We start from the raw sequence: 12172 nt of genomic DNA on the forward strand, positions 1-12172 counted from the left end.
GTTCCCCCTAAAATATACCCCTTTCACCCTAAAGCCATCTCCTCTCGTACTTTTCTCTCCTAATATAGTTGGAAAGAATCTACTCGCATTAACTCTGTTTACACTCCTCATAATTTTGTAAACCTCTATCAAATCTCCGCTCATTCTTCTGTGTCTCAAGGAATAAAGTCCTAACCAGTTCAGTCTTCTCCTGTAACACAACTCCTGAAGACCCGACAACATTCTAGCAAATCTCCTCTGTGCTCGTTCAGTCTTACTGATATCCTTCCTATAGTTAGGTGACCAGAACTGCACGCAATACTCCAAATTTGTCCTCATCAATGTCTGATACACCCTCACCATAACATCCCAACCCCTATACTCAGTAATTTGATTTATAAATACCATTACGCCAAAATTCTTCTTTACAACCCTGTCTACCTGCGACGCCACTTTCAGGGAATTATATATCTGAACTCCCAGATCCCTTTGTTCCTCCGCACTCTTCAGTGCCCTACTATTTATTGTGTATGTCCTACCTTGATTAGACCTTCCAAAATGCAACACCTCACACTTGTCTGCATTTTAATTCCATTTTCTGGCCCATTCTTCCAGTTAGTTCAGATCCCTCTTCAAGCTTTGAAAGCCTTACTCGCTGTCCACTACGCCTCCAATCTTAGTATCATCAGCAAACTTGCTGATCCAATTTACCACATTATCATCTAGATCATTGATATAGACAACAAACAACAATAGCCCCAGCAGAGATCCCTGAGGCACACCATTGGTCACAGGCCTCCATTCTGAGAAACAATCATCCACTACCACTCTCTGTCCTCTCCCACACAGCCAATTTCGAATCCAGTTTACAACCTCTCATTGGATACCTAGTATCTGAACCATCTGAACGAACCTCCCATGTGGGACCTTGTCAAAGGCCTTACTAAAGCCCATGTAGACAACATCCACAGCCTTTCCTTCATCTACTTTCTTGGTAACCTCCTTGAAAAACTCTTCAAGATTCGTTAAACATGATCTACCACGCACAACGCCATGCTGATTATCCCGAATCATCCCTTGGCGATACAAATACTTGTATATCCGATCTCTCAGAACACCTTACAATAATTTACCTACTACTGATGTCAGGCTCGCTGGCCTGTAATTACCTGGTTTACCTTTATATCCTCTTTTAAACAACGGAACTACATGAGCTACCCTCCAGTCCTCCGGCACGGCACCCGTGGCTAAGTACATTTCAAATATATCTGCCAGGTCCCCTGCAATTTATATACTTGTCTCTCTCAATGTCAAGGAAATACCTTGTCAGGTCCAGGGAATTTATCTACCTTTTATCGCTGGAAGCAGCAAGCACCTCTTCCTCTTTAATCTCTATATGTTCCATGACACTACTGCTTGTTTCCTTTCCTTCCATATCCACTATGCCGGTTTCCTGAGTAAATACTGATGCAAAAAAAAACTGTTTAAAATCTCCCCCATCTCCTGAGGCTCCACACATGGACGACCACCCTGAACTTCTGGGGGGGGGGGGGGGGGGGAGGGGGACCAATTTTTCCCTTACTATCCTTTTACTCTTCATATACTTGTAGAAACCCTTCGGGTTTACCTTCAGATTTTCTGCCAGAGCAAACTCATGTCTTCTTTTTGCCTTACTGATTTCCTCTTCTAGTTTTTTCTTACATTTTCTATACTCTTCAAGTACCTCATTGGTTCCCCGTTGGCTATACCTGCTATACTCCTCTCTGTCTTTCTTAACCAGATCGATTGAAAACCGAGTTTCCCTCTGCTTGTTAACTTTGTCTTTAATCCTGGCTCATCCATTGATGTTTAAATGCTTCATCCACTGAAGCATTTAATGCAAGAGTTAGGACCTCATGTTACAGTTGTACAAAACATTGGTCAGTCTGCACCTGGGGCACTGTGTACAGTTCTGGTCGCCAGACTACAGGAGGGATATGATTAAGCCTAAGAGGGTGCATGAAGGATTCAGAAGGATGTTCCCTGGACTGGAGTTATAAGGATACATTGGATAGGGTGGGTCTGTTTCCCTGGAGTGAAGGAGGCTGAGCATAGAGAGGATAGATAGCCAGAGTCTGTTTCACATGTATAGGGGTCTGAAATTAGAGGAAATAGGTTTACGGTGAGAAGGATGAGGTTTGAAGCGGACCCGAGGAATTAATATTTCAGAGAGAATGATTGATAACTGGAATGAGCTGCCAGAGGAGGTGGTGGAGGCAGGAACACATAAGATATCTCTGTTCAACAACATTCCCCAGGACCCTGATATTCACTGTGTACCCCCTGCCTTGGTTTAACTTCCCAAAATTCATCACTTCACATCTGCCATTTCCTTTCCCACTTTCCCAGTTGATCCATTACCTGTTGCAACCTCAGACAGCCGTCCATTACACTACCAGACTTACGGGGATGTTGCCAGGACTCAAGGGATTGAGTTGCAAGAGAGAGGCTAAGCAGGCTGTGACTTTATTCATTGGAGCACAGGAGTTCGAGAGGTAATCTGACAGAACTGTATAAAATCATGAGGGTCACAGAGAGGGTGGACGTGCAAAGTCTTTTCCCCAGGATTCGGAAATAAAAAGCAAGAGGTTTAAGCTGAGAGGGGAAAGATATAATATGAAACTGAAGGACATCTTTATCACCCAGAGAGTGGTCAGTATCTGGAATAAGCTGCCAGAGGAAGTGGTTGTGGCAGGTACATAAACAACTTTTAAAAGACATTTGGACAGATCCATAGAGGAAAGGTTGAGAGGGACTTTGGCCAAACGTGAGCAAATGGAACCAGCTCAGCTGGGCACCTTGGTCAACACGAACAAGTTGGGCTGAAGGGCCGTTACTGTGCTCTGTGATTCTGTGACCAGTTATGGCGTCAGCTGCAAACTAACTAAACCTGCCCCCACGTTATCATCCTGATTAATAACTGTGAGCAACAGCAGAGGAGCAGCGCCGGTCACTGGGACACACCGCTGGTCACAGGCCCCCAGGCTGAAATGGAGGGGATGTGAGGACACAAGAGGGGTCACAGAGGGAGGGAAGCAGAGATGTCAGAGTGTCCCAGGACCGGAGGGGGTGACAAGGAGGGGGAGCGGGTGAGGACCAAGGAGGAATCTGCCACCACCAGGGTGAGGCGGGGAGCCAGGGGAGGGAGGCGCTGACACACACTCACCGCTCCCCGGCCGGGAGCAACAAGGGAAGAGGCCGCTGCCCACAGTGGAGGAGCCGATGGGAACACCTCTCATTCTTCTAAACCCCAGCAGGTACAGACCAGCCCTGCTTCAGTTCAGTCACCGCCCCCCCCGGGGGAAACCTCACCCCCACCGCTGGGCCCAGGCCGCTCACCGTCACCCCACCACCCCCACCCTCCCCCCTCACCACCCCTCCTCAACCCCCTCACTCCCACTCCCCCTCAACCCCCACCCTTCCCCCTCAACCACCCCTCCTCAACACGCCCCTCCCCCCGATTAAAGGCATCTGTGCCCCGAGTTCCCTGGCATTCATGTCCTTTTCCACGGTAAGTACAGATGAAAAATGTGTTCATGACCCATATCCTATGATTCCATATGAAGATGATACTGTTGATCTTTAAGTGGCCATGTTCACTCCTACTATTTAACTGTTATATTGGAAACGTGTGTCGGGGTCTTGTGCTCGCTGTGGGAATGAATGCCTTTGCTGTCTGACACTGTGGAAATGAGGAGCTGTCGTTGTCTCTGTGCTCTGTAACGTACCTGGTGTGTGAGAGACGGAGCGGCTGCTCCGTTCCTTGTGCCTCGGGAGGAGGGAACATCAGATTTGATTGAAGTTTCTCCTTGTGGGAAGGAAGAGGAAACGGGATCAGTGAGGGAGAGGTAAAAGGCAGACGGCTGTGTGAAGCGGCCGGTGCAGCCAGTGCCAGTGTGAGAGGCCGCTGCAGGGCTGCAGCCCTCAGCTTCTGCCGACTAGCAGAGGGCGGCAGCTCCACACCAAATGAGGGACACACACACCGCCACATCCCGGCATGGATCCGGGATTGGGACTGCCCATGGAGCAGGGAGATTTACACAGCTCGCATTTCCACTCACCTCTGCCGGCGGACTCGCCGCTCAACCGGGGCCAAACAGCCGCTGTTTAAACTGTGTCCCTACACTTCTCACCAGGAGCCTGCAACAGACGCTCTTTGTAAAAGTGCCCCCACCCTCAGTGTCCGGCTCTGTGTCCACTGCTCACTGTCCAGTAACAAAACACACGGGGAGAATCGAACCAAACCGGGGACTTTCCCTCCTCGTCCGGGGGTAGGAAGCAGCAGTGACCGCACCGGCAGCTCCTTCCCACTCCGCCTCCCCCGTCCCGCACATCCAAGCCAGGGAACGGCCTCTCCCTCCCCACTCACTCCATGTTCCGGGCCCAGTCGCTGCTCCACTCCGCCTCTTGCCCCCAGCCGCCGCCTCCAATGCCCCGCGTCCGGACTCCATGCCGATCACTGATCCCATCTGCCGAGCCACTCCCAGAGCAATGCGCTGCTGGAAGGAGGCTGCTGTCAGCGCCCTCCATTCCCGACTGCTTTAAACCCGCTCCCGCCGCTCTCTGAGGGAATGGCGCGCACAGGCTGAGCTGCAGCACAAGGCACATGTGCTCTGCCGCCCGCTGTCAATTAGGGCCAGGGACGGGGCTACGCGGCGCGTGCGGTCATGTCCGCCTGACGTCACAGAGCGAAGCCCAGCCGGACCTTTCTCCAGGTCACTTTGATCAGAGTCTGAGCGAAAGGTCCGGGGCTGGGGGAGGGACAGGGCGGTTTTACACCCGGGACCCGTCCACTGTAAAACAGGTCCACTTGGGATCGTTCTCTGCAAAGTTTTTCAGCTGTTCCTGAGGCTGAACACAAAGTCCCTTCTCTGGAGACTCTCCCGTCCCGGGCTCACTGCAGACCGGCCTGTTCCACATTCCGGATGTCCGATGAACTGATCACTTCAAAGGCAAACTCTTTGTCGCTTTTACTTTTTTTTTAAATTCAAAATTCCTCTTGTATTTGAAAAACATGATGATACCGGTGGGACTCAGCAGGCCAGGCAGCTCTGTGGAGAAAAGCAAACGGTCAACGATTCGGGTCAGAACTCTTTGGAAACAGAAATAAAGGTCTCCCCGTCGGGAATTGAACCCCGGTCTCCCACGTGACAGGCGGGGATACTGACCACTATACTAAAGAGAAAGCGACAGAACTATGTAGCCTATCTTTCGGTTGTCAGGGTACAGGAGGACTCACAGGATCACACTAAAGTCTGTTCGTTGACTGTTAACCGGGAGCTTTCAGACACCCACCTCACTGTGTGACTGGGATTCTCCGGCGATTCAGTCACTTGTTGTGCTAAGGACCGGCCGAAGGTGGGGCTCCCATTTAGGACCCAAATGCGTGTGGTTGGAAATAACATTGATAATCAGGATTTATTTTCCCATTTACTGATGAGAGAGGCAGGAAACGATTTATCGCTCTTCGACTATTTCAGGATCGACTCTCACATCGGTCCGATCCCGGCTGAATAATCATTGGGTGCTGTGTGACTCCGGTCTGTTGTAGGGTGGCGACATCAAATGGACGGTACAGGGACTGCAGCAGAGTGAGGAATGATCCGTCAGAGAGCCGCTTGGGGACTGGTGTTCGAGTCACAGAGTCAAACAGCACTGGATTCAGTTCAGTACCGGAATAGCCTGCACATTAGTGCGGCGATGGTGGTATAGTGGTGAGCATAGCTGCTTCCCAAGCAGTTGACCCGGGTTCGATTCCCGGCCATCGCAGTTTCCAGAGTTTTAATATCCCGTCGTCGGGTCTGTCACAAGTATACCTCTCACAGAACAACGATTTGTGAAGAACTCGAGGTCTCGAGTGATCTACTTATGTTGATCCGTGGGTACCTTGCTGAATACATTTAGTTCGATGCGTGAGTGTTAGAGAGATCCCATCGCCGTTTTATTAATCATCAGTGTGAGCAGGTCAGTGGGTCAGAGAAGGAATTCCCGTCCCTCACCTTTTCCCGGTAAAAGGATGAACGGATCAGTGCAGCTTCCGGTTCTCACTCTGTCCCAGAATCCCACAAAAAACTACTTTAAATGTGGTCGCCCCATTACAGGAAGGATGTGGAGGCTTTGGAAAGGGCGCAGAAGAGATTTACCAGGACGCTGCTGGATTAGAGGGTATGTGCTATAAGGAGATATTGGACAAACTTGGGTTGTTTTCTCTGGAGAGTTTGGGGCTGAGAGGAGACCTGATAGAAGTTTATAGACATAGATAGGGCAGGCAGGCAGATATATTTCCTAGTGTCGAAATGTCAAATACTAGAGGGTATGCGGTTGTGAGAGAGGGGAAGTTTAAATCAGTTGTATGCGGCAAGTGTTTTACACAGAGACTGGTGGGTGTCTGGAACGGCCTGCCAGGTGCAGTAGTGGAAGCAGATGTGATGCTGTTGTTTAGCAGGCTGTTAGATAGGCACAAGGATGTACAGGGATTGAAAGGATATGTGCAGGGATTGGGGGGGGGGGGGGGACTATGGATCATGTCCAGGCAGAAGAGTTTAGTCTGATCCTGTATCGTGTTCGACACAGACATGGTGGGCCGAAGGGCCTGTTGCTGTGCTGTACTATTCTATGTTCTATGATTCCAACATGTCCCAGATCACGTGTTCACACAGTGACGTCAGTCTGTTCACCCCCCGCTCCCTGTATATGTTTACCCTGTGCAATATCTCCCCTCACTCCCTATCCGTTCCGACACGGAGTCCACCCGGTGCTCTGCACTGAGAGATGTAAAACAGGGTCACAGTGTCACACAGCACAGAGATGTCCATACCGACCGTAACGTTCCCCTCTGTACTAAAACCGTTTTCCAGCACTTGTCCCACAAACGTCACTGCCTCAGCGATTTAAATGTTAATATGGATATTTCATCAACATTGCGAAAGTTCTGCCTCCGCTGGCCCCCTCAGGCCGTGCGGTCAGACACCAACCACCCTTCGGATGAAAACCTTCCTCAGACCGTCTCCAAAATGCTTCCCACTGTCTCGGAACTAGACATTACTGCCGTCACCCGTCTGTCATTGTGGCCCCATGTTTCCCCTTTCCGTGACTGAAGCCGGCCTGTTTTGTGTGTCACGTGATGTATTTGGTCTCACTCTATCAGAGATGTTCCCCCTGATCCCCCACTGCCCACTCCCCCCCTTCTCTGTTGCTGAACATTCACTTCTTCTCTCTCTGTCCCGGTTCTACTGACGGGCCCCGGCACTGAAACGTTAACGCGTTTTTGATTTGCGCCTGACCTGCTGAGTGTTTCCAGCACTTTTTGTTCTATAGCAGAGCACAGCTTCATGAGTATTGGACCATAGCTGAGCACAACAGGGATCATCGTTCTCCCCTACCAACCCGTCCAAATGGAATAATGAATGAAAGGAACTTTAATATTGACACGCGAAATTTTCATTCTAAGTGAAGTGAAATGTATATTGTGGGGATGTGCGACGTGACAGCGTCCTGTTGTAAAATGTTCAGCTGAAGAATAGCAGAGGATGGTTTCGATCCATCGACCTCTGGGTTATGGGCCCAGCACGCTTCCGCTGCGCCACTCTGCTGTTAGAGAAACAAAGTGCAGCCTTCTGTATTCCCTCTTTTATTCTTCTTGTCGTTTTGCGACTTAACACAGTTTCTTTTGCTGACTTCTCTTCTTCCCCCTCGCTCACTACTTCATCTCTTCCCATTATCTTTCTGTCTCTCTCTTCATCCTTTCTTCGTTCCTTACTTCCTCTTCTTGTCACATGCTGTTACCAACACTGTGCTGTCTGTGCTCTCTCCCGGGTACAAAGGTACAAGGTAGGATTAAGAGGCGCATCTCTGGGAGTTGGCGATACAACATTACAGGTGATTTATCCATGTCGGATGTCATATGTCACTTGTCCTGCTCTCTGTGGCTCGGGTTAGGGTTAGGGTTAGGGTCCGTTCTGAGGTCAGTCAGAATTCTTTGCAGGATCTTGTTCCGGGAATTGTTCAAAGTTCAAGATCACCAGTGTGGATGGAGATGCCGGGGATTGAACCCTGGACCTCACACGTGCAAAACATGCGCTCTCCTACTGAGCTACGTCCCCACTGCCGCTCCGTAATTAGAGAAGTCCCATCTTTTCTGGGTCTCACCCGTTCAGCATAAAACAGAGGTACTGGAACACAGAGAAAAAGGCTGGCAACGTCCATTCGGCCCATCAGGCTCTACCATTCAGTGCGACCATGGCTCGTCATCCAATGTCAAGCCCCTGTTCCGCTCTCTCCCCACACTTCGCGAAAACCATTTGGGGCAGAGGCCATTTGGAAGAAAATAAAAACAAGACATTACATCTAGCAAGTCCATGAGGTCCAAGGATGTCGCCGGAGGAAACACGCACATTCCGGTGAAAGGGAGGTGGAACATCCGGACACCCGGGCTTGAAATCCCGCAGGGAGGGCTCGCACTGAGCCCAGTGAGGCAGCAGCAGGGAACGTCCGCCTCCCGAAAGCGCAGTGTTACCCAGCTGACAATGACCCACACAACGATAGCTGCCGGATCGCTAGCGTCCCTAGGTGGGCTCGAACCACTAACCTTTAGGTTAACAGCCGAACGCGCTGAAAGATTGCGCCACAGAGACACCCTGAAGGAAACGGGAATAAATGGGCCGTTCCTGGGTAAGGAGGCGGTGACCAGGAACATATGCTGGGACCAGGCTTTTCACAACCCGCGTCAATGGTTTGTATCAGGGAGTCACCGACAATATAAAAAAGAAATTGTAGAAACACTCAATACATCGAGCAGCACCTGTGGAGAGAGAAACAGAGGTAATGTTTTAGGTAGAAAACCGGGTCAGGAGTGACCAGGACCACTGAACCGGAGAGAATTACCAGGTCAACATCCCAAATTCATAACGGGAACATTGAACCACAGTAAAAACAGTGTCATTTATTACAAGGAATTTTCACTACGAGACCAAACAATCAACAGCCCCTCAAAATTACACCGGCTACTCAGGCCGGACCCGCTGCTCCCGTAGTCGGCAGGATTCGAACATGCGCGAGGAAACCCCAATGGATTTCTTGTCCATCGCCTTAACCACTCGGCCACGACTGCCGCTCCCCCGGCAGCCCCGTAGCCAGAAGGACATTGGCCATGGGCTGGGATCAGTGTGTCCCGGGACGGACGAGGACAGAACTGATCCCGGAGTCAGAGAAACAGAACTGATCCTGAACTATAAACAGCAAGTTCTGGAAACACTCAGCAGTTCAGGCAGCGCCTGTGGAGAAACAGAGTTAACGTTTCAGGTCGATGATTTTTCACCCTGAACTCCGGGCGGGCAGTTAGACGGAGGGAGTCTCACTCAGGGCGGGACAGGGTTTCCTCACCCAGCCACCACACCCCAGACCTCTCAGCTTGCTCTTCGTCTCTGAATGTGGGCATTAGTAGCAGGGGCAGCGGTTATTGCCGTTCCCGCTGCCCTGGAGGAGGTGCTGCCGGGCCGCCTCCCTGGGCTGTTGCGCTCCGTGTGGTGAGGGAGCTCCAACGTGGCCGGACTCCAGGATCCTGACCCGGCGCGCAGGCAGTGATGACGATGGGGGACTCTGCAGGGTGGCCTGTGCTGTGCGGCCGGGCCGGTTTCACTCTCCTCCTTTCTGATCCACTCGATGGGTTTTCCGTGCCGTCACCAGGCAACCCCACTGGGGTGGGCTGGAGTCACATACAGTCCAGAGCGTGGGGCCAGCGGGTTCTTTTTTTCCTCCAGCACCCGGGATTCAGCAGGTGGGAGTGTCTGAGATCGGTTGGAGGGGCTAAGATGATATTCCGTCTGCTGTCATAGGGTATTGACCTGTCTTCTCTCTCCACGGGCGCTGCGTGAGCTGCTGAGTTATAGAACATGTTTTGTTGTCATGTCCAATTTCCAGCTACCGCAGTATTTATGGCGCTGTTTGGACCCGACACTGGATATACAAGAGTGGACATGGACTGTGGCGAGACTGACATCGGAGCGTTAACTTCTCCCCTGACTTGCACATGTGTATTTTAATGAGTATTCAGGGGGTGGAGGAGCCTTGGTGTTCAAGTACAGAGAGCCTTAACGTGACAGCAAATACAGAGAAGGGTGTGACGCATCCAACCGGGGGAGTTCCTTCATGAGGCGGTGCAGGGAATTTAACAGCAGGGTGGCTTTGTTCCAAACATATTAGAGTTTGAGTCGGCCCACACTGGAGGGCTGTGTGGAGTTCTGTTCGCCACACCGTCGACAGGGCCAGATTTCGTGAGAAAGGATGAGAAAGGAGATTCACCAGGATGTCTCTTCCGTTCAAAAGGTTGTTCCCTTTGGAACAGCTGAGATTGCGACGTGATATAATTGGGGTACGTGAATTGACAAAGGACATAGGAAGAGTAGATAGAGAGAAGCCGTTCCCATTGGCGAAGGGACTGGAACAGGAGTACATGTATTGGAGGTGAATTATCGGAACATGATGGGACGGCTGAACACCGAGGGAACAGGGAATGTGGCCTGAGACAGAAGAGGGAATTCCAGCGTCCAGTGCGTGCACTCAGGGCACAAACGGGAACATTATTGTGGAACAGGGAGAATGACTGAGACTCTGAAAGAAGACCTGCCATCGGTCTATGCAGGAGAAGGGGACAGAGTCTCTGACAGGAATGGAACGTGTGTCAGGAGAGAGATTCCACAGGGTAAACACAGACAGGAGCGAGTGGTGAATAGTAGGATGTCACTCAGTTTGAGCACATCATCTGGGACATGTCGGGCATCTGTAGGAATAGAGAAAGTGTGAGAGCAGGACTATGCGTTGATCCGTTCACTGAGTGACCGGGAAAAGATGAGGGATGAGAATTATATCCCTGATCTGCTTTCAAGAAGTGACGAAATAATCTCTCTTAGACTCATTGAGAACCTCAATTTTTGAAAAAAATTGTATGAATTTTTACTCGGAAATTAGACCCTGACTGTGCAGACGCGGCGAGTCTCATCTTTGGCTGTTTCAGATGTACTCAATATAAATGTCTCCGCCGTTGCAGTTCCTGGTCCGCCCACCTGATGTCCCCATCCTCCAACAGATTTCATTTATACAACGCAGAGTAATTATTGAGCTGAGAGTCGACACCTGCAACAGCTGATTAGCTGTGAATAGAGTTTCTTGTAACTCACATCTGCTGTGAATCAAAGCTCTATCTTTTCAATGATACACAGTTTACCACAAAATTAAGTCACACTCCCGGCAAGTCTGTAAGAGAAGAGATTTCTCTAACACCCTGGAGCACTCCGATCTCACAACAGTCACGGTGTTTCTGTCGCTGGCCCAGTTTACTTTCTGGTCAGTGGGAACATCCGGGGTTTTGATGTTCGGGGACCCAGTAATTGTAAAACAAAGGAATGCCGATGTTGGACGGTTGGACCCTCTCCGGTCGGTGAAGGTCATTGCCTGGACCTTCTGTCGTGAGAACATTATTCGTGAATGGTCAATCCATCCCTTGATGTCTTGGTGCACGCAGGAATGGGATGCTTCACTTGAGTGGCGTGGGAAGATAACCAAATCATCAGCGATCATCGCCACGTGATTGAAGGAAAGAATTTGATGAAACAGGTGAATGTGGCTGGGACTGGGGGAGAAATCCTGCAGTGATGTCCTGGGGCTGGGATGATGGACAGCTCATTCCTTTCAACTGTAGACTCCCTCTGAGTGATACTGGAGAAAGTCATGTTGGAAACAGTGAATAATTGTTGGTCGCCTTCCAAAAACCTTTGGACTCTGAAACAGTTCCCTCTTGTACACGTCACTTCTGTCCAACAGAGATCAGGGTCGTCCAAAATCTGAATCCCTCCCCCTGCATTAACTCTTCAGCCACGAATGTGTCTGCTATATCGCCCTGTTTTTACCCTTAATCGCCGTGCCACAACGAGTTGTACAGATATTACTACCCATAAGGTCCTCTTTTTTATCCTGTTTCCTAACTACCGACATTCACTCTGCAGGACCTCATCTTTTTTTTTGCCTGTGTCATCAATCCCATTGTGTGCAATAACTTCTGGTTTCTTCCCCTACCTCTTGAGACTGTCTGCAGCCGCTCAGAGGCAACCTCAACCAGGTTGGCATCACACCAATCTAGAGTACGTTTTGCGGCCACAGA

At 50.3% G+C, this 12172-nt stretch overlaps 3 non-coding genes across 3 annotated transcripts; 1 reads left to right on the top strand and 2 right to left on the bottom strand.

Moving 5' to 3' along the window:
- The first annotated feature begins 5715 nt into the window (after positions 1-5715).
- Positions 5716-5787, top strand: trnag-ccc (transfer RNA glycine (anticodon CCC)). The gene has a single exon. It is a non-coding gene; the product is annotated as a tRNA-Gly (tRNA).
- A 1751-nt stretch (positions 5788-7538) lies between these two features.
- On the bottom strand, positions 7539-7610 carry trnam-cau (transfer RNA methionine (anticodon CAU)). The gene has a single exon. It is a non-coding gene; the product is annotated as a tRNA-Met (tRNA).
- A 1435-nt stretch (positions 7611-9045) lies between these two features.
- Positions 9046-9127, bottom strand: trnas-aga (transfer RNA serine (anticodon AGA)). Its single transcript has one exon. It is a non-coding gene; the product is annotated as a tRNA-Ser (tRNA).
- Between the last annotated feature and the right edge of the window lie 3045 nt (positions 9128-12172).

This window comes from Pristis pectinata, chromosome 45 (genome assembly GCF_009764475.1).
Source record: "Pristis pectinata isolate sPriPec2 chromosome 45, sPriPec2.1.pri, whole genome shotgun sequence".
In the NCBI taxonomy this organism is placed as follows: Eukaryota; Metazoa; Chordata; class Chondrichthyes; order Rhinopristiformes; family Pristidae; genus Pristis; species Pristis pectinata.